Source organism: Cimex lectularius, unplaced genomic scaffold, assembly GCF_000648675.2.
Source record: "Cimex lectularius strain Harlan isolate CLEC.00 unplaced genomic scaffold, Clec_2.1 scaffold6, whole genome shotgun sequence".
Taxonomy (NCBI): domain Eukaryota; kingdom Metazoa; phylum Arthropoda; class Insecta; order Hemiptera; family Cimicidae; genus Cimex; species Cimex lectularius.
Window position 1 is genome coordinate 2,427,404 of NW_019392677.1, and position 26,593 is coordinate 2,453,996.

The window sequence follows — 26,593 nt, forward strand, 5'->3', positions numbered from 1 at the left end:
TCTCACTCTTTCTCTCTCTATCTCTCTCCCCTCTCTTTCTTTCTCTCTCTCCCTCCCCCTCCCTCTCACTCTTTCTCTCTCTATCTCTCTCCCCTGTCTTTCTTTCTCTCTCTCCCACCCTCTCTCACATCCTCTCTCTCTATCTCGTTCTCTCTCTCCCCCCTCTCTCTCTCTCTCTCTTTCTCACTCCCCCTCACTCTATCTCTCACTCTGTCTCTCTCTCTCTCACTCTCTCTCTTTCTCTCTCTCCCTCCCTCTCTCCCTCCCTCTCACTCTCTCTCAATCTTTCTCTCTCTCTTCCTCAATCTCTCTCACCCTCTCTCGCTCTAATCCAGTTCCATTTATCATAATCCTGCAGTTTTTGAAAATGCAATCTTAACATAGACAGGTAATTGCTTAGAAGTATGACTTTTATCATTTTGTAAGTCTGGTTCCAAGTTTTAAAAAATCCGATATTTTGCCAGCAATCATTGCTAACAAAATATTTTTATTTTAATATAATTTGTACATAACATAATAATTGCTTCCTCATGCGACTAACAAATATCGTATTAACTTTTTTAATTAGTTCATGTTGTTTAGTCTCTCTATATACATTCAAAGACAAAAAACTGGATACTTATATTTATATATTTATCGTGATATCTAAGGATAAAGATTAATAGTTGACAACCTTAATAACTTGTTGTTTATCTTCATAGAGTGTGACTAATCGTTTTAATTCCTTTAGATTAAAAATAAAGAAAATCAGTTCTATTTCATCCTTTCCAGAGCCAGTCGGTTGAGTTAATTGGTTTTTTAAATTGTTTTCTTCTTTGAAACAATATTTTTGAGAAAAAATTGATTATTAATTTTATTCAAAAAAGCATGATAATCAACGAAGAAAACATCGTCCGCTTCGTATACCAAGTCTTGGGTGTGCCACACTACCATCCACGATGATCTACAGCGATTTAGGGATAGACCGCGATTTACGACGGCTAGAGACAATCGTATAAGCTCTGTACGCACTACGGAACCGTCTATTAACATCATCCTTGATAGGTTGTCAACTCCAAAAGATCCTTAATGCAAGGGTTGAGCTCTAAAACGTAATTATCTAAGCACCATTATCTAACACTAAGGCTTCGCGGGAACCTCCAGGTACACGGGCCGCATCAGGTTGTGAGGCATCAAGTAGAAAAGTAACTATTCGCAAATCAGCATTTTGCTTGGACAGTTGAACACTGGGAGGTTGTTCTCTCCTCAGGTGAGTGCCGGTTTGGTTTGTGTGCAACCGGGAATATGTGTGGAGAACTGCTTCATGTGCCATGCATTACTAATAGCGTTTTAAAGGACAGTTATGATATGGGGTGGAATCAACGTACATGCCCGTACCCAACCGATTATCGGATCTTTGACTGTACTAAGATACATTGCGGAAGTTCGTCTAGAAGCATCGTCTCATTCGTTCCATTTATTAGGGACAACTTTGTCATGGTACTGCTCGACTGCATGTAGCTCGAGTTGTTAACCATGACTTCGGGGATGTAGAGATTACTACAGTGATTCTACAGTATTCTCCTGACATGAATTCCGTGAAACATTTACAGGACGTGATAACGAGACTGGTTAGACAACGCTCACCGTATCCAACAAACGTTAAACAGCTTCAAATCGCTTTTGATGAAGAATGGGATTATGTTTCAGAAGATGAAATCCGGTCGCTTGTTTACTCGACGCCAAGGAGACTTAGGCCTTCCACGAGGCAGAACACGCGTTATTAAGAGCAAATCCAGGTAATAAATTGTTAATTAAAGTTTAATTTATCACTAACTAAATTATTTCCGATGTTTTCGTGGATTTTTTCCAACCACCATAATTACATAATTTTGATTAAAACACGTGAATTTTTGTACTCGTTTAAGCCGGTTTATATTAAAATAAGTATGTTTTCATTTATGTCGATAAAATTGGAAAATGCCCGCCAGCCGGTAGGAGGCGTAACAAAAGAGGGAAGGCAGATGAAAAACTGGAGAACCGACAGATCGGATCGACCTTTCGAAGAGAAAAATTGGACTCAAACCGAAGATAAAAAATGAAAAAAATAAGAATCGGAAAAGGCAAAAAAGAAGAGCCATCAATATTTGCCTCCCGTAAAAAAGGTTTTTGTAGTTTGTTTATGTGTGTGTATATATTGTACTAGAGACAGATTATTTCGTGATTTTTGTTGTAAATCAGAATAGACGCTGAGTTAGCTCAATTTCATTTTTAAAAGGTCATTTTTATTTTTGTTAAGTTTTTCCAATTTGGGTTGTGGGCAAGGTTTTCATTTTCTACTTTAATAAATTGATAACTTTTTCTAAAAGGCCGTTAATATCATTTCACCACCAGTTCTTTTTTTTCTTTTAAAATCCCCTTTAATTTTAATTTTAATTAAATTTTGAGACCTATTTCTACATTGAGGATCCACGAGAGATAATGAACGCTATAAATAGTGATAGCAGGCTTGGGCAAACTCATTGTAGCAAATGGGCAAAAAACATAAACGCACTGCCATAAAGTAAAAAAAAACTGTTGGAAATAAATGAGACAAAAGTTGAAAATGTGTTCACAATCTTAAAGGAAATGTTTGTAGAATAAAGCGCAGCTCTACTTGCGGAATTAATTAATTTGTGCTCTTGAAGTTCGCACGTGAAGCATGGTTTTTACGCCCTAACATTTAAACCTTCTATCTAGAATTAATTAAGGTTTTTAGTTGAGATAAAAAAGTCAGTGTCACGAGCGGAATTCGAACTCAAGACCTTCGGCTAGATAAACCGCTACTCTACCACTTGAGCTATCGTGACTTCGATCTCAACTAAAAACCTTAATTAATTGAAAGATATTAATTGGTCAAATGAAGTATATCTTCACTAAAGCACTCCGTGGCCATTTCATTGTCGCCGAGAATCAAATGGATTACACGACATTTTAAAAATGGCAAAAGGAGGGAAAATTCAAAAGGTGGGCTTGAGATAGGAAGTTAGTGTCCGAGTGGATCGAAGTCACGATAGCTCAAGCGGTAGAGTAGCGGCGTATCTAGCCGAAGGTCGTGGGTTCGAATACCATTCATGACACTGACTTTTTTATCTCAACTAAAATCCTTAATTAATTGAAAGATATCAATTGGTCAAGCGGACCACGAAAACTAATGAACTTCTATCTTATGTTAGTTATATCCCTTCTGAGTGCTATAAAGCTCTGACCATAAACTAATCTATCCTATTGCCATCCAAAGCTATGTTGATTAGGATTATTCAAACATACAATGTTATAATATCAACGCCCAAGCTTTCGGCAAGTTTTATTGCCTTCTTCAGGAGACCTACAGAGACAGCCGAATCCTTAATCAACACCGTATTGTAGGCTGGTTGATCGCATAGCAAATATTCATCCTAAGCAATTATAAATTTATCCTTTTAAAATTCTTAATTTGGAAGGCCAAATGTATGCAAAAATCGCATTTTATATTATAAAATTAATTATAATTTCGAATTTTTGTTCAATAATTTAAACATTTCCCATAGGCTTGTATGGCCAATAATAATAAAAATGGAGTCAGACTGCAAAACGTCGTAACGGAGGGAACTCCTGGAAAGATTCTACTCACATTGGCTTAGTTGGAACTAAATTGATGATAGCAGCATCACCAGATTTTTAATAGACTTAGGGGCCTGGTCAGTAGTTTTTCCAGTACGACGGTCACATTTTTCCTTGATTTCTGCGAATTTGCAAGGAATATGAGCTGTGTGGCAATCCAAAACTGGAGTATAACCATTAGGTATTTGACCTGGATTGTTAAGAACAATAACCTGTGCAGTGAAGTCAGCAGCGGCTTTAGTTGGATCCTCCAGCAACATAACCTCTACGCAATTCCTTAATTGAGACGTTTTTAACGTTGAAGCCTACATTATCACCGGGAAGGGCTTCTTGAAAAGCCTTGTGGTACATCTCCATAGACTTAACTTCAGTGGTTAGATTCACTGGTGCCAACCATACCAGGTTTCAAAACACCGGTTTCCACTCTGGCAACAGGGACTGTTCCAATACCTCCTGTATACCTTCCTGCAGTGGAAGCCTAAGAGGATTGTCAGTGGGTCTGCTAGGAGGGATAATGGCATCGAGAGCTTCAATGAGGCATTAGTCATTAGGCAAACAGTCTCAGCATGAGTATAGTCTCATCGTTATTCTTTTATTATTCCATTCAAATAAGATAAATAAACTAATGCTACTTGACAATAATAAGAAACAAATACGCAACACTTCTTTTTCTTTATCATCTTTTTTTGTATGGAGCTATCATTCTTATTTAAATTGCGATTTTGGGCATTGCAGTTTATTACCCCGCTATTTGTATTATATTCATTTTTCCGCTCCGACAGCCACAAAGTTTTTATAATATTAATTATATAAATAAATTTTGTCCAGAATTAAATAAAACGGAAAATTTCATTGCTAATATATCAGGTATATTATAATTACAACAAATTATAATGCTATACCTTAATGTAGCAAAAAATACATAGTTTTAAATAAACAATAAAATACGATTTTTCGGTCTTTTTGTTTTTAAATGTAGAAATGTAAAATGTAATCTAGTCGTAGAATGAAACTCGAATGGTAAGGAGGATCGCTTGCCAGAATGAATTATAGTAACAGAGCATTCCAACCATTTTCTGCTTTATTAATATTACATTGTAATATTCACTGAATTATGTAGAATTTGTTGAAATCCAAGACTGTTTTTTTTGTTCACAAATTGGCCACGGATCGCCCCTACACGATAAATGATAGACCCTATTATACACGACATGTTGTTATGAAGACGAGCGCCATTATCCCCATGACTTGAAATACGGGATTATGCTTTCGAGCGGACTCAATTTCACTTATAAAGCCCATGAGAGAAGAATAAAAAAGCATTACAGATTATCAAGAAAAGTGCACTAGGACATTTTTTAATATTTCGATCGGCATTAAATGAGTTGCGGGGATTAAAGTTGACGAACAAGAAGATGAAGGAAGGGGATTAGCTAATAATTCACAGAAAGCAAGGAAACCCAAGAAAACCAACGCAAAACATCCATTTGTCTATTACGATTTTACAAATATTATTCCGACTTCTTTTTCATCACTCTCTTGCCATTTCGTCTCGGTTTAGTGTTAATACAGAACCGTTTTGAGATGACAGTCGTCTGACTTCATCAAAAGTAAAAGGTTTCTCTGACAAGAGAAAAAAACCTTTATAAGGACCTTATAGGCCTGGAAAACCTAATCGAAATCCTATATACTGTGGTAAAATGTGATAATTAAGGGTGTAAATTAAGTGTGTAAATATGATAGTGTGTTTCTTAGTGACCTGTTGTTTCATAATTTGTGATGTCGTAAGGAGTGGTCAAGAATGAGGTAGTTTAGAAAAACACCTTTTTCATTTTTTTGCAGACGTTTCGACCTTTATTCGGGTCATCTTCAGGGCCTGGATAAAATACGAAAAATATGTTGGTTTGAAAAAATACAATTCAAGATGTAAATATAAATTTTGAACCGAGTATTTCATACTCACATAAAGTGTGGTGCTATTCTTGTGGTGTCATATTGGTTTTGTGTGAAAGTGTTGTGAAACGTGAATTTGTATGCTGATTTTGACAGGGTGGAGGATGCGGTAAATCTGGGAAAATTTATTTGATCATATGCGGGTTTGTTTTAACTGAAAGGAAGTCCAGAATGGGGATTTTCTGGATTGGATTGTATCCAAAATCCAATGTGATCATTCGGCATTGAATATTGGAAAGGAAGTTTAGGATGATAACGAAGAAAACGGAAAAATAAAATTAAGGATTAATAGTTTATTGGCTTTATGATGTTGGCGTAGTTACGGCTGAGTTTGTATGTATCTGTTCTGTAATTAATGCTGCGTCTATCTCTGTTATTGTAGATAATTTCTAGAAAGTTATGTTTGTATTTTTCCCGTGTTTAGTATTTGTATTTTTTCGAAATCAAAGTTATGTTGTTTTTCTAAGAGGTGTGGGGCCAATGGTGAAATTGGTTTTTGGTGTTTTACAATCATAGAAGGTTAATTAAGGTTTTTAGTTGAGATGAAAAAAAGCTAATGACACGAGAGGGATTCGAACCCACGACCTTCGGCTAGATACGCCGCTGCTCTACCACGTGAGCTATCGTGACCTCGATCCACTCGGACATCAACTCCCCATCTCAACCCCACCATATGAGTTTTCCCTCCTTTTGCCATTTTTTTCATCTCAACTAAAAACCTTAATTAATTGTCTTGCATTAATTGGTCAAGCGGACCACGAAAATAGTGAATTAATTATAGAAGGGTTGGTTTTTCCGTTTTTCTAGATACTGCGATTAATTCCAATGTATGTAGCGGTACAGTTCATACAATTAATTTTATAAATTCCATCGGATTTGTAGGCTGTTGGGTCTTTGTGGGCAATATACAAATTCACGTTTCAAAAAACTTTCACAAAAACCAACATGACACCACAAAAATAGCACCACACTTCGTACGAAATACTTGGTTCAAGATTTATAATTACATCTTAAATTGTATTTTTCCATCAAAATGTGTTTCGTAGTACCCAGGTCCTGAAGATGACCCCTAATAAAGGTCGAAACAGCGACAAAAAATGATAAAGGTGTTTTTTAAACTACCACATTCTTGACCGCTCCTCACGACTTCAAGCAACTGAAGGGTAGTGGAAACAATAAGTGATTAATCCACAGACTAGTTACGAATATAAAATAAAAATAATTGAAAGATTCAATCATTAATTTTTTTACAGAGGTAGTTTTTCAATGAAATATGACATTAAAAACCCCAGAGCATGATAAACACATTCCGCTTTTATAATTTGCCAGATATTTTTATTCTACAGAGTCAACATTTACCATTCATTTGGAATGTTATTAATGAGCAATAAGCTTTATGATAAATAACAGATGATTTAATGTGAGAAAATTTAGGTTTTAAGAAAAATTTATTTCAAAATTATCCTCTTATTGGCCTAATTTATTCGTGGATTTTCCTTGGTAAACACCTTTGCCTTTTGAAATTCTCTCGGTTGAATTATAATTTATTTTAACGTGATAGTCGTGATATTTTAGCGATCTCTGAGATGGTTTGTAGTCGCTGGAGATCGGCTTACCCTTCTGGAGGGCGTCCCATTCGGACATGTCGTAGCAGGTCTTGTATGGAGTTTCCCAGTCTTCGTCTCTGTAGGACGACTCTGAAAAAATTCGCGAGTTGGCTTCGGTCTCTTGGATAAACGAACGGTTAGCTTTTTCCGAATAAGTGACACTGGGCACGGGCTTCACGACATTTTGAAATGCAATAGTGTAGGATTCGTTGTCGGACATCTTCTTCCACTTACCATACCCTTTGTCTTCAGTTTTGTCAATATTACTTGTTTTAGATTTTCGCTTTGTCCTGGCGAGTGTGTCGTTTGCAAAAATAACACTGCCATCGCTCCGTGGATATTTCAGCTCCTTCTCCGTACTTTTGACACTCGACCTTTTTCCTCCCGTTTGGCCCTCGGTTTCAGCAAACGTTTCGTTGGAAAATTTGTTTGACAATTGGCTACGTTTTCTTTGAGTAATGTAATTTATATGACTGTCAGACATATTTCGTTTTTTTGATACAGGACTTTCTCCATTATCATTTACAATATCCACTTTTCGTACACCATTTTCAGCTCCTGTTTCTTCAAATGGTTTCCTTTTACTTTGATTTTGTTTAAAATCCCCTGAGGATTGTCCTTTGCTCAAGTTTCCGATATAGTATCTTTCTTTAGCAGACATTGCACCTCTTTCATCCTTATCCTCTTTGTTACAGAGCGCGAGATTTATTGTCTGCATCGATAAAGGTCTGTAGCTGTGCGGCTGCTCAACATATGTCGTCACTGATGCTGGAAACTGCTGCGGGATGATGTAAAGATTAATTTCCAAAGGGTGCGACCGGTAGCAGGGAAAGTACTTCATCCTCCAAGGGTCCATCGGCGGCATGAAGAAGTCCCTTTCGGTCGTGCACACCTTCACCTTGTGGTCCCGGATCATTCTACAGCAGTACGGGTTCACGGCACTCACGTCTCTCGGCGTCGGCATAATCTGTATCCCGCTACATTTCAAGGGCACATTTGTATTATCGCCCATTTCTAGCCGAGCGGGACACGACAAATTTACAAGATTTCAAGATTTTAAAGACATCTAAACTATCAAATCTACATAAGAAAGAAAACAGTCCAATAAATATATTTTATTCACATGATTATATTTGCAAATGTTTATTTTTATTATCTGATACAATCCCTACTGACGTTTTTTAACCGAACAAATTAAACTTACAAAATATATCAATGATTTTAATTTGAAATTAATGATCTTTTTATCTAAGCTCTCGGCTGAGATGAAAAACTAGAGGGCTACTCCAGAACACTCCCTATTTCTTGGAATAATTGGTGATAAGCCCTGCCATTCACGCTAATAAATAACATGCACACACCACAATTCATTTACATTACTCCAGAGTACTCGATATTCCTCGGGGTAATTGGGGACGTCGCTCCATTCACGAAAATAAATACATTCGTTACAAAAAATAACTTTTCACATACATGAAGGTACATAGATATATACAATTAAAAATGCAAGCTGAGCCATTTGATTAGCTATCTGTGCTTGCCGCCAAGCATAGATTATTTGAGATGTCTTTTTTTAAATTTAACTTGTAGTACATTAAAACTATCTTCAAGTAGGTAACAAGTAACAATGGGCAAGGTAATATGTACAAAATGACAAACAAGAGTGGAGAAAATACTCATTGGCATTACTTCAATGTTACAAAAATATTTTCTGTTTAATTGATACTTGTGTCATTATCACTATATCACCATCACTTCCTAGGAGATCTCACGATCATTGTCTCTCCAGTCAGTTGGAAGGTGTTGAGAGGATTCGTCGAGATGCAAGATTTCTGAAGTGCTGATTTACGGTAGTTGAGAGGGTGTTGAGAAATTTGCGGTAAAGGAAATGGATTTCATCTTGTACGAAAGAGATATGTAAGTATGCACGTGTAGTTAGGTTCGACATAAAATGGAGCATCTAGTATTTTTCTTAGAGCTAAGGAGTAGGCAGTTTGAATGCGGCGTATGTTGGAATGTTCTGAACTCCAAAACTCTTCCAGTCCTTCAGTCCATACCGTCTTAAGTGATGTAAAGCAGCCTTTTATTTTTGATAATTAAATTAGAACGTTTGTCAAGAAGTCGTGCAAGAGTTTTACATGGTGTCATATCCTCCTGACGTTTCAGTCGTGTGCGAGGATCGTCAGGCGTTTGTCGATGTACAGTCCGAGGTGCTCTACTGGGATAAGTTCTCTACACAACGGGCTCCTACTTGGTCTCATCCTCATTAGAAGGTGCCCTTGTGTAATCTTGGTATGATCTATGCGTAACCTTGGAAATACGATATAATCTTTTCCCTCTTAAACCCAGCCTTTTCACGTCAAGGACCGATGTCTATTGTACATTGCGGTCATTTGGATAGATTTCTTACATTCCAGAGGATTCTCAACGAATTTATTTTTTATCGCTGAAGATTTAAAAAATAAAAATACACTTAAGCATCAGAAACCTATGTCAATGAAAAGAATGTAGGGTTTTATTTTGTCTATTTGTAATGTAACAAATTGGTTTTTACAGCTAAAAATATGAGCTGAGAAAGATTAGATAAAACGAGCTGCCCTGGATTGTCTGTTTTAAACATAAAAGGATTGCAATGTAACGCAACGTATTATCCATGTAATAATCATAACTTATATAATGAGTCAATTAAAACTAAATCAAGTGCATTCAATCCACTGTTTAATTGTATACCGACATAAGACATGCACGTAATATGAGATGTGTTATATAAAATATAACAAATTCAAGACGAACAGTAGGGTACACAATTCAATCTAGAGACTACCCCAATATTCATTGGTATTCGAGGGATGAGTGGCCCATCCGTCCTTAGCCTATATATTAAATTGGGTGACGATTGTCACTTATGATGAATCTCTTGAGAAATCTAATTCTAACCCTTCTGCACGATTGGACAAATCTTCTTGAAAAATAAATTAAGAAAATTTCTCTACCTGAAGTACTAACATTATACTTTTATATGGTTTTATGCTAATCAATATAATTCCGCCTTATTAGCATTACATTCCGATTTACATACTTCAATAAAACCTTCAGAAACCTTCAGGTTCACTTTTTAGGAGCATTGGTTTGTATAATTGAGCATTGAAATTAAACACCATTCAGTCCAACGCATCGCTTTTCGACTTATATAGTGGTATGTATGCTCTTTGTCGTTAATAACATTAAGTGCACTAGGCGCAGACTGAATGTTGAATTGAACGAACGGCATGAAAAATCATAACTGCCCATTACACTGGTAAAGTCGTTCATAATTTGGACTAAGTTGAGAGAAGTTAGCACTCTAATGGTTCAACTGATCCTAGTTCAACCACAAGATGGTATAATTGATTTTAACTCTTTATACGGCTAGTGGTCGTATTAATTCATTGTTGACATTGATTGATGTACCACTTTCCATAGACTTTTAGGGTTTAATATTTTTAGTGTCATCCCGTTGTGCATATCATCATCCTCCTTTGAAAAACGAATTTGCAGAAATCTGGTGGTCACCATCAGATTTCCTCAAATTCGTTTGCCTAGAAGGCTTATACCACCAATCTGATCATAATTACTGTCTTCCACCTTGATAAGAAAGCATGCTGCTCGGGACTCTTTCGATCAAGTCGGCCACCTGGGTTAGATATGGAAACTCAAGAGAATCCTACCCTCTACACACTGAACCTTAAATCCTAGCTGGACAGTCTTTCCTGTATACTCGGTCGTCCTAAAAAGGACAATGAGGATCTTTAACGTCCGCACCTAGCCTATTCGGTCTTAGCGGACGTTTTGATTCTCAAGATGAGAGCTGACGCACCTCCACATACGACAGAATGGTGTTACTGCCGCAGCATTGGTGTAGAAGCAGCTCAGCCCCGAAGGGCCAAGACAACCTCGCTCCCCGCTTGCCCATTCCGAGTGGTCGGGTCTGCATTAAGCAACCGTATGCCGCGCGCAATGGGCTACCTAAGCCGAAATACATCAGCCCGGTCTCCCGCGCACTCCCTAGATAGAGAAGACCACTCTTATCTCCCAGAGTATTGGAATTCTTTAGCGTAGAAACTATCGGATCCGCTCCGGCCGCGGTTTTGTTTAAAGTGGAATTGCTAACCACCCCCTATAGGAGTACGGCGTACGGGGGGGTTAGAGAATGGGTCGGATCCTCACATTCTCCTTTGTACAGGATGGACGCAAAAGTTCCTCAGGGTACCGTCCTCGGCCCGCTAATGTGCTAACGTCTAATTCGGCACTGTCTTAGCTCACTGAACCCTCCAGAAGTATTGATTCCATTGAACAATGGTTTAAAAAACAGCGAATCAAATAAACACCTCAAACTCTGTGGTGCCCGGACATGAAGGCATATAAGGAAATGTACTGCCTGATCACTACCCAAAAAAGTGGCAACCCTCTCATCCATCGGACCTGAACCACAACTAAGTGTATTTCCGAGTGTGTGCTTAAGCTCCAACTGGAAAAATGGAGTGAGAAAAAAAAACGCAAACACAGGACAAATACTCCAGGAATGTGGCATGCTAAGAGCTTACAAGCATCTCAAAACGGAAGGCGAAAGAATCCCTCTCTCTCAGCAAGCAGAATTTTAAAAAAGTTATGGGCCTCTTAACTGGCCACTGCCTTCTTAACTATAAGAAGATGGGCAGGCTTAGACGGAAACATGCCGGCACATATACTTTGCGAACGCAAAGCGTAAGCCCGTCTGCCATGGGCCACTTTGGTAGGTCATTTCCCATACCAAAGAAATCCACGAAGAGATAGGCCAGAGTGGTTCCACAATAGACCTGTTTAGGTCACAGTGGAGGAAGAATTGTATTCAATCAAACCCCTCCCTCCTTTAAAAACAAAGTCCCAAAACATAACCTATACCACTCTACCTCTAATCTATATAACCTCACCCCTTTATCACCGAAAACAACATCCGCTTTCTAGGGTACTATCTATACAAATGCATGACCTGGAATCCCAAAACACGATACAGAATGATAGAACTGAAACGACGATAACAATTACTTGAAAGACTTATAGGCAACAGATCTAAACTCTGCGTGTAATAAAATAATCATGTAAAACTCAATGCTGAAACCAATATGGACAAACGGCATACAATTATGAGGTTCGACCGAACCTTCCAATTTTCGCAGAATCCCGACCTTACAATCACGAATCTTTAGATCTATCGTCAACGGTCCATTACATTTTTCCAAACAGTCCATACGTAACGAACTATATGTTCCCTTTTTAAATGAAGTTGTAAAATGAAGCGACAAAATTATTTTATCTCCAAATTAAACTACTTTGCTCCTGATTTCTTCATATCAAGTTCAACTTTGTAAAATAGTTATGCAACAAAAATGGCCCTCTAGTTGACTGAAAGTGTGGTGTTAAAATTTTTATAAAATGCTCACAAAAAATTGCCGGATTTATTATTGCAATATCAAGACGTTTGCCTTTTGTCTCGGATTACCAGGCTACGTCCATCCACATTTATGATAACAGTGATGAAAAAGTTAGGTAAAGCTTATAGCATATTATCAAAAGCATTACGTTTTTAGAATCAACGACTTATGTAATACATACAAAATACAGATATTGTATTTGTATTTATACATACAATATATAAATACAAATAGACATATGAAGGAAAATGGTTTATTTCAACTGTCAAAAAAAAAATGAAAATTACTCGATCCACTATTGCAAAATTAAGGTATCGGCACAAAAATTATGATTATGATTAGTTGGAGATCGTGAGATGGGGTCTACGTCAAGGTTTAGAAAAACAACGACATTTGAAAAATGACAAAAAGGAGGGAAAACTCATAAGGTGGGGTTGAGATAGGAAGTTGATGTCCGAGTGGATCGAGGTCACGATAGCTCAAGTTGTAGAGCAGCTGTGTATCTTGCCGAAGGTCGTGGGTTCGAATCCCGCTCGTGCCATTAACTTTTTTTTATCTCAACTAAAAACCTTAACTAATTGGAATATATTAATTGGTCAAGCGGACCACTAAAACTAGTGAATTTAATATTTTCTAATTTATAATGTTATAATTTAGCTTCAATAAAGCTCTCCGTGGCCATTTCATTTGTCGCCGAGAATCAAATACATAAGTGGCGTATTTGGCCGAAGATCGTGGGTTCGAATCCCGCTCGTGACACTGACTTTTTTTATCTCAACTAAAAACCTTAATTAATTGAAAGTTTAGAAAAACATTTTCTTTATCGTGCCAACGTTTCGATCTTTATTGAGATCATCTTCAGGGCTCAAAGTGTTTGTGTTCTGTGTACATGTGTCACTACTGTGAGTGACCATATACCACACATAATACCACACATTTATCATTATATAAACTTCTCGGCCTAATGATAATGCGATTTGATGAGTGTAAATGCTTATGCGAGTTAAAATGCGTTCTATCGCAAAAGAAATATAAATTGGCGGGCTTACTATTCCCGAATGGAACCACAAAACTAAAACGATTAGCACGATGTCAACCAAGAACCAAGAATGAACAACGGTTTAAATCCTAATGAACGATGTTATAGAGTAACTTTCTTTTTGTTATAAACCGATAAACCGATGTAGCGAAAAAATTGCAGACTTCCTGTCAAGAGAACCCTGAGCGGTGATTTATTAGTTTTTGTAGAAAACCAAGGCATGTCATGCAACCCCTTGACCCGATGGAAAAAAAACCATCATAGTCCCCGTACACCTTAAATTTCAACTTGGCTAACGTTTTGATTTGCATCGGACCATAGTACTTATGATTATTATTACGTTATGTGGGTAGCTTACAAGGGAGCTCCCAACAAGGGATCAATAAATTATATTAACGTAATGATCCTACTGCGTAACGTCATATATTAAATTGGTATTTTGTATGCTGGAGGTCTATATTGCATAATCAGCAACTTATGTTAAACGAGTACTGCAATATTTCATACCTACGTCGTATTTCTGACATTAATGTAAATTTCAATCAATCACGTACTAAATCTTGAAATTTAAAAAAAAAATATATATATATAGTAGGTTCACCGTTACATAAATGAGTGGCAAATATTGCTAATGTATATTTTCGGACTTCTCAGGGTCAGTTTGCACCAAATTGGCTTAAATTCTACTCAGTACTGGACCGAGTTCAGCTCAAAATTTGGTTCGACCAGGTTCAAACGATGATCCAGGATCAAATTTGAACGACCACCGTGCGTTGTTTAAACGGAGATCGGATGTCCATTTCATAACAATATAACCTGTATATTAAAGTCGTGTTTTCGTGTTCAACTTTTGATATTTCTGTGCACAGTTTTCAGTAAAAATTTATCAAGAAACTTGGTCAATCAATCAATTTCTTCCAATTCCCCATCCTATATTTACAATTTTTTGACATTTAAGTCTTCTATACACAATCATTTCCGCCCTTCTTTTCTCTACCATGTCCCGTCTTTTTGACTAACTCCTATCCTACAATTTTACACCGAGGATGGTTAATTTTCTGTTAATTTTTTTCCTTTCTTATTTAATTGAATACGTTTCATTTATTTTTTATCCATTTCAATCATATTTCATTTTTATTTATTTACTCTATTGAGACGAATCGTAATTTTTTTTACCTTTTTGTTAATAAAGGGGTACTAATGCTCTAGATTAAAATTTATTTTTTTCCTCTTCTAAACGATAAAAACAAGGAGGTCATATTGTTTGTGCGTAAATTCGGGTTCATTAAGAGGAATAGACATAGGAAATGTTCAGCCATTTCAAACCACGATACATATTAGAATCATGAGATCTCTTTGGGGAGATAAATATAAACAGAAACAAGCAGTTCTTGATTCTCTTCAGTCTGTTGACAAATTCTTTTGTGAGTCTACCGTCTATCAAAGTCATATTCGAAATTGGGAGATGCACAATGAAAACCAGATGGCGGTTGCTGATTGGATAGAGTTGGCGCGGAAGGCGTTGGGAATTTGGAAAATGTGGAGTTTTCAGAATAGATTTGTTTAAGTTCCCTTGGTTTCTGACGTATCAATAAAAGAAGATCGGTTTGTTATTGATGCAAAGCGAAGGAATAGAAGGTAAAGGTTGGAGAAGGTGATGTTCCTAAATCTAAACACTATAGGCTAAGACGGTTCGCAACATCAGAGGTCATATCAACCCTCAGGGTGACGGTGTTTTTGAAAAAAACCCATTTATAATTATGTCGGGCTCGAATGCAGGGCCGCTGGATTCGAACCCGGGACCTTTACCTTACATTGATGAGCGCAGAGTCAACGCTTTCAGTTGCGGCCACCGGCTAACTTAACTTTTTCTCAACCAATACCTTACATAAAGATTAATTAATTGAAAGATGTTATTTGATCAATCGGAATACGAACTCTAATGAATTTAGGAAGTAAAATGAAGTATATCTTCACTACAGCTCTCCGTGGTCATTTCATTTGTCGCCGAGAATCAAATAGATTACACGACATTTGAAAAATGGCAAAAAGGAGGGAAATTTCGAAAGGATGGGTTGAGATGGGAAGTTAGTGTCCGAGTGGATTGAAGTCACGATAGCTCAAGTGGTAGGCGTTTTTAGCCGAAGGCCATGGGTTCGAATCCCGCTCGTGACACTGACATTTTTATCTCAACCTCTCACATGAAGATTAATTAATTGAAAGATGTTATTTGGTCAATCGAACCACGAAATCTAATGAAATTTACATTCACTTATTTTCATTATTTATTTTTATTTTTTATTAACGCTCATTTATTTATTTTAGTGTACAAACTATGCATATCCGTTCCGATTGTAAACTTTTTCGAAGTCCATAAAACGTCAATAAAGTTTAAAATGCAAGAAAAAATTAACCTAAAACAGAATTGCATTAATTTATGTTTAACTGTGCAATTTATTAGTAACTAATTGTTTTTTGATAACACAATAGTATAAAAGCTCAACTTTTAATAAGAATTCTGTTTTTAAATTGGGATTACCACCAAATGGATCTTAACACTTTTAACCTGTATTGAACATTTGGGAATGATATTTTAAAGAAGCTTATCGTCCCTTTTGCCTAATCTCTAAGTTGTAAGCACATTAAGACTTCTCTTATCTAACCTTTCAACTCGAAAAAAATTACTTTAAATATTATTGATTATTTATCATATAAGCATATAAGATATAAGATTATTTAAGAAACACCCCCTTTGTTACTCCCTGCCTTCATCGTACGGTGGGATTTGGCAAAATTAAAAAAGAACGAGTCACCCTACTATGTATATAAAGGAATTTTTAAAGCGCTGAAAAACGAATATAGAGATGCCAGACCCGTCTTCACATACGGGTCAAAAACGGCAGAGGGCATGGGGTGTGCCGTGTATACGGAGGGAGAACCAAAAAAATTGTCACTCCCTCCCGCCGCGAGCGTGTACACGGTGGAACTAAATGCCATATCCCTCGCACTGAGCATAATAAAAAGTCAGCCTCACGAATCATTTGCAGTATATACCGACTCGCTCAGTGCGGTCCAGAAGCTCAGGAGAAGAAGCTCCGTGGACCCATTAGTGAACAAAATAAAACAACAATTAAAAGGGATCGACACAGTTGGGAAGAAGGTCGTATTGGTATGGGTTCGCGTCCACATAGGGATAGCCGGGAACGAAGCAGCAGACAGGGCGGCCAAAGAAGCAACCAGAGGACCCCACGACGCTTCCCAACAAATACGCCCCGCGGATCTCAAGTTATTAATTTCAAATACATTAAAAGAAGAATGGAAAAACCGCTGGGCTCGGCAAAATAGGAATAACCCTGCCAAACTGTGACAGGTTAAGAAAGACGTCGGTCCCTGGTTCGCTGAAAATGGGTCAAAAAGGGAAAAGGTCATACTGACAAAACTACGCATAGGTCATACAAGAATTACGCACGGGCACCTTCTAGCAGGAAAGCGACCGCAAAGGTGCCCATTATGCAAAGATAGAGTAACAGTCGAGCACCCTTTCAATTGTAGAAGGCTCGACGTTTATAGGCAATATTTTGGAATATCATCGGACCTGTGCGTAGTCTTAGGGAAAGGCAGCGGGCACAAATCGCAGTACCGGTACCTCAGGGCTATAGGGATCTTCAAATGTATATAGTTTATGTGTGTTTGTGCTGTGCTTCTGTTGTGTCTGAAGTGTTTGTGTCGTGTTTGTGTCGTGTTTGTGTGGTGTTTAAGTTAATACATTGGGATGAACGTAATTTATTTGCGTGAAAAGAAGGGGTTATTTGCCCCGCCCCGAGGAATATCGAGTACTCTGGGGTGAGTGTGTGACGTCTGGAGAGTAAAAGTAAGTTGTTAGCACGAATGGAGTGGGTTCAACCCTACCCCGAGGAATATCGAGTACTCTGGGGGAGTGAATGTGACCAGACTTTTATGTTAGTATTGTATGTTGTTTATATTTTACTCTGTTGGAATGAATGTAATTTAATCATGAAAGGAAGGGGTTATTTACCCCACCCCGAGGAATATCGAGTACTCTGGGGTGAGTGTGTGACGTCTGGAGAGTAAAAGTAAGTTATTAGCAAGAATGGAGTGGGTTCAACCCCGCCCCAAGGAATATCGAGTACTCCGGGGGAGTGAATGTGACCAGACTTCATGTTTGAGGCGATATATATGTTATGTATTGTATGTTGTTTATCTATTCTTATATTGACAACCTGAGGTACTAACAAGACGCTAGCTTTTTACAATAACGACGTTATGTACAAGTAAAAGCAGAGAGTCAGTAACCAGATCGAGATGCTCAAATGGCTGCAGTTCAATACAAAATACGCGAGAAAGACAGGAAAGAGAAGGAATACATGCGGAGGGCCGGCGATGACCTCAGCTGTTTGTCGGCCCATAAACCTTCCACTTTATATATATATAAGAATCAATTTGTAGCTAATGAAAGTTTAATTGACAACGTATAATATGAATTAATAAAAAATCCATGTATTTTCATAAAACAATACTTTGAAGGGTATTTTTCTATTCACTTTAATAAATAGTCAGAATTAGTTATTTATAGAGCCTACATTAACGCTTTTATGTAACAAGTTTAGCTCAAAAATCGAACTGTTCAATTTCAATTAAAAACTTTTGATATGTTAATTTTATCGTTGTTGTGAAAAAATTGTTTGTTCACCTTATTAATGTTTCTGGTTTATATATGTTTTATATATGCTCAAATCTGCAAACGCATGTACAGAATTAAGCCTAGGGCTTTAAACAGTCCACCGGCAACTTCAGCTTTTGTAATTTACAATAAATGTCCGGCAGGCTCGGAGAATCATTAATCTTACTGCGTTTATTGTTTTCAGATATCAATTTAACAGTTGTTTGTTTTCCATTTTAAATTGTTTACATACTTTGGAGACTGCGAAAAGTAATTTGATTAACTTTGTCTTTCTTCCTGTTATTATGACTGACGCAAAAAATTACTCTTTTACGATTTCCTCTTTCCCCTCAATACGAAAGTCAGCCGAATAAAAACATTCGGGATAAAAGAAATAAAATGGAAACAGTCTTTTTGTCCTAATCACAGCCCGACGCAACGAACCGGTGAATAACTCTTTTGAAATAAAAACACGTCCTTCATCTTTCCTAATAAAAGGATTTTAAAATACTTCTTCACGAAAACAAAAATGAGCAGTAATATAAACATTGTGTGTCAGATAGAGAAATTTTAATGTAACCAGAAGAAACCACCTTTCATTTAAAGCTGCTTAAACTATTCGTTTATTATTAAGTTTGAGATGTAACAATTAGCTTAGCGCAGGCGGAAAATCCTCTCAATTTCAGGTGGAATTCCTAAGTGAATCAGACGCGGAATCAAATAAATTATGTAAGCCGTTAACGAGAGGTTCGGCCTGACGCAAAAGACAAGAATGTAAGAGAACGGAATGAGAAAGCTCCTAAAGAACGCTTTACTTTCTCTGGGCATTCTTTCAAAAAAGATGAACTTTTGAAAAAGTTCGAAGCCGAGCTTTCTAAAGTCGCTCTCACTCGAACTTCGTAGAATGAATTGACTCTACGGACAATCGCTCCTTCACGCCAAGTAAGAAGTTTATTTGATTTTATTATGATCCACAAATGAACGTAAAACAGTTAAAATTTCGAACACTTTGAAGGTGTGAGAGTTATATTATCGATAAACCACATGTGACTCGTGGAAAATTGAATACACAATCGTAAACTGGGGCACGCTCATGTCAGATGCCGATAGTTCCTGACAGCCTCGTTGTTTATTGTCTGATGTTTTTCGTAAATACCCAGTGTAAGAGGCTTAAATAAAAACCAAAACTGATATTACGTTCATTGAATAGCAGAAGTTTTCTGATACAAGCAAACATTTCACGTCATTTTTTTAGCGAAATTTAATCTTTCTAATTTAATAGTAATTTCAATTAATTATTCGTTTTATGCAAGGTCTTACTTGAGATGAAAAAGTTAGTGTCACGAGCGGGATTCGAACCCAGTATCTTCGGCTCAATACGCTGCTGGTCTAACCACCTGAGCTATCGTCACTTCGATCCACTCAAAAAACCAGCTCCTCATCTCAACCTACAACCTTTCGAATTTTCCCTTCGACTTCGATCTCTCAGTCTCGTCTCTCTCTCTCTCTCTCTCTCTCTCTCTCTCTCTCTCTCTCTCTCTCTCTCGTTAAAATACGAAAGGTTGTAGTTTGTGTAGTTTGAGATGTTGAGTTGGTGTCCGAGTTGATCGACGTCACGATAGCTCAAGTGGTTAGAGCAGCGGCGTATTGAGCCGAAGGTCGTGGGTTCGAATCCCGCTCGTGACACAAACTTTTTCTTCTCAACCCAGACTTTACATGAAAAGAATAATTAATTGAAATAAGAAATTTGGTCAATTGAACCAAGAAACATAAATAGATAATACTTAATAATAATCTTTTAACAGTGATACAAAAGAGACTTTATTTTTTCGAATATGTTTTTATTGACTTTTATGCGGTTCATGATGTTAACGGGCACACTTTGAGAACCGTGTTCGATTCATCGACACCTACAGTCGTAAATCATTCATCCCAGATGGGCAAGTAATTTAATTCCTTTACATCGGTTTTCAAGCTGGGTGACAGCGTAATGAAATTCTGATAGATTCAGTTCAATACATCTAGCAAATATCTAGCCATGCCATTTCTCGTCGAGTTATGCCGGTTTGCCGTTTTTCCCTCTTCGAGGATTTTTTGGTCCGCGCCCATGTTACAGACGACACCGAGGATTTTGCTGCGAAATGAACTGCTCAATTGTACGAGCCGAGACAAGCGGATAATTATTTAAAAAAAAGAGAAAAAGCAGTCAATTTTCTTTTTGTGGCGGAATTTCATTTAGAATAAATAGAAACATAAGGATTTTATGCAAGTATATGATGTTATTAAATTATACTTACAAGTGAGATCTATAAACGGAAAATAAACTGTTTTAGACATCCCGAACAAATCTTTTTATCACAACAGATACCGAAAACCATATGGATAAGAACCAGTTTACGGTTACTGGCCCAGAATAAAAAGGAAATGTTATAAATTTTGCTCGGATTTTGTGTAATAGAATAGCCGGTTTTATAATATTTGAGGGCAAAAATATTGTTTTTTCAAATTCTATCTTGTAATTTTGTAAAATTTACGAAACGTAAAAACGAATATACAACTCAATCATAATTTTTTACAAAAAATAAAAAAATAAGAAGGAGAGAGAGAGAGAGAGAGAGAGAGAGAGAGAGAGAGAGAGAGAGCGAGAGAGAGGGAGGAAGGTTGGCAGAAAAGCAATTTCTAATAAGTGAACGTACAAATAAAAAATACGGCGCTTAAGACGACAGTTCTGCAAGGCCGCAACGCCTTGACAGTAAGTATCGCACGAATTCGCTTTTGTTCGCTATCATCAGAAGATGAAAAATAAACAAGCTATGACCAGATTTTTTGTTAATCAAAATTTATTTATGAAATGAAATAAATAAATACAAAGAGAGAATGTTTATACTGTACTTCATTATTTGGAGATCGTAGGTTTTAGAAAAACAATTTCTTTTATAAGATTAATGTTGTTTTTTAGATTAATTCTTTAGAAAAGTGAATTTATACAGTGCTGGAAATTCACTTTCCTCACATCCTACATGTATTTGTAAAATTTAAACAATGTTTATAAATCCCAGGCCCGAAATTGATCCCAATAAAGATCGAAACATTGGCACGATAAAGAAAATTATTTTCTGAAACCTACATCACACCAGACCGCATCTCACTATCTCCAAATAATCATTAACTAACGGTCACTAAATATGACACATTTATACTGTACGTCACATTTTACAGGTATACACGCTTGAGGTGATTCAAGACAAGATTTGCGATCCGTCCTATCTGAGTCGTAAAACAGCTGTCTTCCTAACCAGATTAAGCATAGGCGAGAATGACTTACGGACACTTTCTTTCGGACCAAATTCCGCATATCCGTCTTGTTGAAAAAGGCTATTAGATGCCTCCCGCCTATTTTTATGGTCCAATTCTTTGGCTCCATATAGAGAACGTTCAAGACCGCCACTCCACATGAGAATCGTGCTTGATTACCAATCGTGGCAGCTAGAACCTTGGTGCCCTCCTACTACTAAACCTGAGTGAATGGTATGTGAATAAGAAATAATATATTTGAGAGTGAGTGAGAGTTAGGTTTTAGGTTCTGACTGTGTTGGGGGGTATATAATACTGGGTATCTGTTGGTACCCTCTGGAGCCCAAGTCGGCTGCTGGACAGCTAAGACCAAAGTCTGACCATGAACTTCCAACACGCGGAGTGGGTGATCGGTAGTGTGCACGTCGGTAATGTACATGGTGGATTTGAGCTCATAAAAATCAGTAATCAGTTTATCTGATATCTAAAAGTTAAATAAAATATAAATATTGTGCTGATAAAATTTTCGTAAAAAATGCGTGCAAATAGTGATCACACTCTAATTTTAAATATACACTTATCGTCACGATAGTAGATTACAATGAAATGTTATATTATTTATTTATATTTCGTCTGTTAATTGAAAACAATTTTTTATCTTTATTATTTTTTCACATTATTACTCTAGTTTTATAAACTGACGTCAACGAAATATTTTAAGGAATCGACTTTGATGCAAGATCTTCAACCGGTACGATGTGGGAGGGATCTCATGAAAAACCTAACTATTAATCACTTGTAACATGGCCAGTGACAAATGGTAGGTTTGGCGTAGGGTTTTCCTGTCCTCCCTTAATGAAACTACAATCCGATGCCGGTGAAAACCACCTCCTGCCTACCTTTTCAACAGTTCTAAGCCCTTTAAGCCGACGAATTAAAGTAGTTCCGAAATGAGTGCCAAGCGCGTGCAAGTACTACGCCATCAAAATTGTTGAAATACATAGAACATTAATCAGTCTACGTCTCAACGTACCGTTGTTTTTGAACACTTAACCTGTACGTTTTAACTTTGTGACATTGATTCTTTATTAATTCACTTCATGGCATACGGCTAAATAGAATGTCGATGGGGAATATGAGTACCCATCGACCATCAGTATGGTTATTGATATAATATGCACACATGGAGGAATGGAAGATGATGGAGGAATATCGAAAACTTCACCACCCAAATTGGCGAATCGTATGTAAACATGAAAGAATATATTTAAAAATGATTATTAATGAATATCGATTTAGGAGCTGCTGTTAGGAGTTGAATTGACCTAGCTGCTGACAGCACCCCAACCTCTATGGCGAGACGGTTAAAGCCCAGGACTGCTAACACCCCGGATTGGGTGATTCTCTAGGCCTGCCGGTAATTTATTGCAAATTACAAAAGCTGGAATTGCCAGTGGACCGCGAGAAGTGATGGGCTCCACATGAGCAAATTTGAGCTTTATAAATCCATTCTAATCCAATTAACCAGGGAACTTGTTTTCGAATCGGATAAAAAATTTCCCCTCGCTAATCCAGCCCAAAAATGTCGTATACCTAATAGATGTTTAGAGCGATTAAAAGGCGGCCCCTAGAAAAAACCCGGGTTCAAATCTTTCCCAAATAATTCCAAACGGGCTTTTTTCAGAAACTACCTGAACCCAGGAGGTTAATGTAATCTCTGCAGTTGCAAAACCAAACGTAGTAAGTAAATAACAAGTCTTGATAGGTCATCAACAGATGAAGTTACTTTATCCACAAAATAGAAAGAAAATGCTGAATTCTCTATTTCAGAAATTAATTATTTGATAGTATACACCCATAACATTAGAGACACAAGGTAAAACGGTCGTTCCACATGGTCTCCCGGAGTCTGCTCAGGCAGGTTTTCAGGGAAATTGGTTTTTACACTGAGTCCATTCTAACACTAGACACAAGTAACTAAATTATCAGGCGTAAGAATAAACGATGAAGAAAATAAAGTAAATATCACTACCCGGATTTATATTAAACAAACAAATCTTATTCAATAACAAATAAACTGTTTAGATCGTTTAAAAATAAAATAACTACATACTAAAAGTAATGGACATGGCGGAAAAAAGATACCGCAAAATACTGGTTAAACAAATTATGAACAAAAACTTGTACTGGTCAAAAAATGTATAGACCAGGTAAATTTTGCCTCTTCAAACTAAATTCTAGATTATTTAAAGTCATATAACAAAAATTGTTTTCTGAAAAAAAGTCGAATTAGTGATCGGTACATAGTGTGTACAGAGATAAGAATTGATTTAGAGGATAATAAGACTAGACAGTAAGCGACTGATAATGAAAATTAAAGGAGAAATGCTCAAATTGAGCATAATTCCATACGGCGAGTCCCCAGAAACATGTCCTCATTGTTATAACCGTGTAAACGGAGACAAGCACCATTTTGCCAGATTGAAGAGGATGGATGCAGAGGTGTTAGCTTAGGAGGAAATGATATTGTATTTAAATGTCAGGGAGCTGGAGGTAATTGTTAAACTATTGCAAAGGGTAGCATAAATATAGACCTAATTTCGATGATTATTTAGAGATCGTGAGATGCGGTCTGGTGTGACGTAGGTTTAGAAAAACGTTTTATTAATCGTGCCAACGTTTCGACCTTTATTGAGATCATCTTCAGGGCCTGGATTTATAAACATTGTTTAAATTATACAAATACATATAAGATATGAAAATGAATTGATACAATGATGAACACAATATAGAAACTTTAGGTTTAATCAAAATACACATTTTTCTCACTCAAAGGTTTTCTATGTAGATTGTTATAGTTGTGTGTCATGTCGAGGTTATTGAGATATTACTGTTTTTTTTTGGTTCCTATATAATTTTGAAGGAGTGAGAAAGTAAGTAGGGATAGAAATTCATTTTTCTACGAGGAATCGGCTTCTTTGAGGTGAAAGGGACCGACAATGGAAAAAAGGTAATGGTTTGTCGTTCGGGCCTAGTTAGCTTTTCAGGATTATTAGGAAAAGGAGAGATAAATTTTTGAAGATTTAGCCTAATTGTTTGATATATGAAGTATAATGATCGTTTTATGTGTTTTTTATATGTTTTGTACGTTACATGTATGATATTGAATTTGATTCATGATAGTAGTAGATGCGGCTGAGTTTACATGTGTTTTTTCTGCAAATGATGCTGCGTTTATCTCTGTTGATGTAAAACTTTTTAACAAATTACGTTTATGTTTGTTTTGTTTTGTGTTTAATATTTTTGGATTGTTGAAATCGAAATTGGGTTCGTGTTGAAAACGTTGGGTCTCCAGTGCTGTCGGATTTTGTTTGGTTGTTTTGCAATCATAGATATGTTGTTTAATCCTCTTATCCAGATATTGGGATGTAATTTGACGTAGGTTGCCGGAAAATTATTATAATTGATTTTTTAAATTACATCAGACTTATTCACACTAGTAACAAGTAAGTCTCGACACGATACACAACAGTGAGTAGAAGAGGCATCAGTGGCCATAACCTTTTAGGCGTTGACAGGGCTCATCACCGTAAGGTAAAGGTCCCGGGTTCGAATCCAGCGGATCTGCATTCGAACTCGACATACTTAATACAAATAAGCTTTTTTTTCAAAACCACCGGCACCCTGAGGTTGTCTTCTGCTGTTGCGAATTGCGAATCCTCGTAAAAAATAAAAAATAAATAAAAAAGTGAGTCCAAGTATCTAGATTAAACCTAAAAATTATATATTGTGTACATCATTGTATAAACTCATATTCATATCTTATATTGGTATAATTTAAAAGGTGTTTATAAATCCCAGGCACTGAAGATGATCTGAATAAAGAACGGAACGTTCGCACGATAAAGAAAACTTTTTTTAAACCTAATCACACCAGACCGAATATCACGATCACTAAATAATAATTTAAACTATGTTTATAAATCCTAGGCCCTGAAGATGAACTCAATAAAGATCGAACCGTTCGCACGATAAAGAAAACGTTTGAACTTACATCACACCAGACCGCATCCCACGATCTCCCAAAAAATCATAAATTAACGGTCACTAAATGTTACACACCAATTTTATTTTATAATTTTTAGTTATAAGTTGTTTCGTTTCTAGTTTAGGATTAGGTTCCGTTGTATAATATATGAGTACATGCAGTTAACATCGTCATAATTTTTTAAAGTTATTAGTAAAATGAATATTATTTAGTGCATGTGTGATAATTGAAATGAAATAAATGTACACTTCAATGTGTGTCGATTGGGCACTCTCAACACGACATGCAAGAATGGCACAATTACACAGAAGACAATCACTTTGAGCCCTGAAGATGATCTCAATAAAGATCGAAACGTTGGCACGATAAAGAAAATGTTTTTCTGAAACCTAAATCACACCAGACCGCATCTCATGATTTCTGAATAATCGTACATTTCAATTTTAATTAATTGGTGGACTCCTCTAGACAGTTAAGATAACCAAAGAGCATTTCTTTCATTTTAAAAACATATTTATGTATTATTATTATTATATTAATATTATATTAATAAACATTTTCTTTATCGTGCCAACGTTTCGATCTTTATTGAGATCATCTTCAGGGCCTGGGATTTACAAACATTGTTTACATTTAACAAATACATGTAGGATATGAAAAATTGAATTTATACAATGCAAAATATATTTTTTATATTTAATCAAAGTATTTCTACTCACTCAAAGTGTTTTTCTTCTCTGTAATTGTGCCGTTCTTGCATGTAGTATTGAGAGGCCAGTGAGATATTGCTGTTTTATGTATAGTAAATATTATAAATTAATAAAGACTAAGTATAAAAATAAAATCAAAATAATAAATCAATAACAATACCAGACATAAAATAAATTAAATGAGTTTAAT

At 36.5% G+C, this 26,593-nt stretch overlaps 1 protein-coding gene and 1 non-coding gene across 12 annotated transcripts in view; one reads left to right on the plus strand and one right to left on the minus strand.

Moving 5' to 3' along the window:
• LOC106673761 (potassium channel subfamily T member 2) overlaps positions 1-26,593 on the minus strand; it is a 454,961-nt gene that overhangs the window by 397,489 nt on the left and 30,879 nt on the right. The gene's annotated exons all lie outside the window — the stretch shown is intronic.
• Trnan-auu lies at positions 19,964-20,037 on the plus strand. The gene has a single exon. It is a non-coding gene; the product is annotated as a tRNA-Asn (tRNA).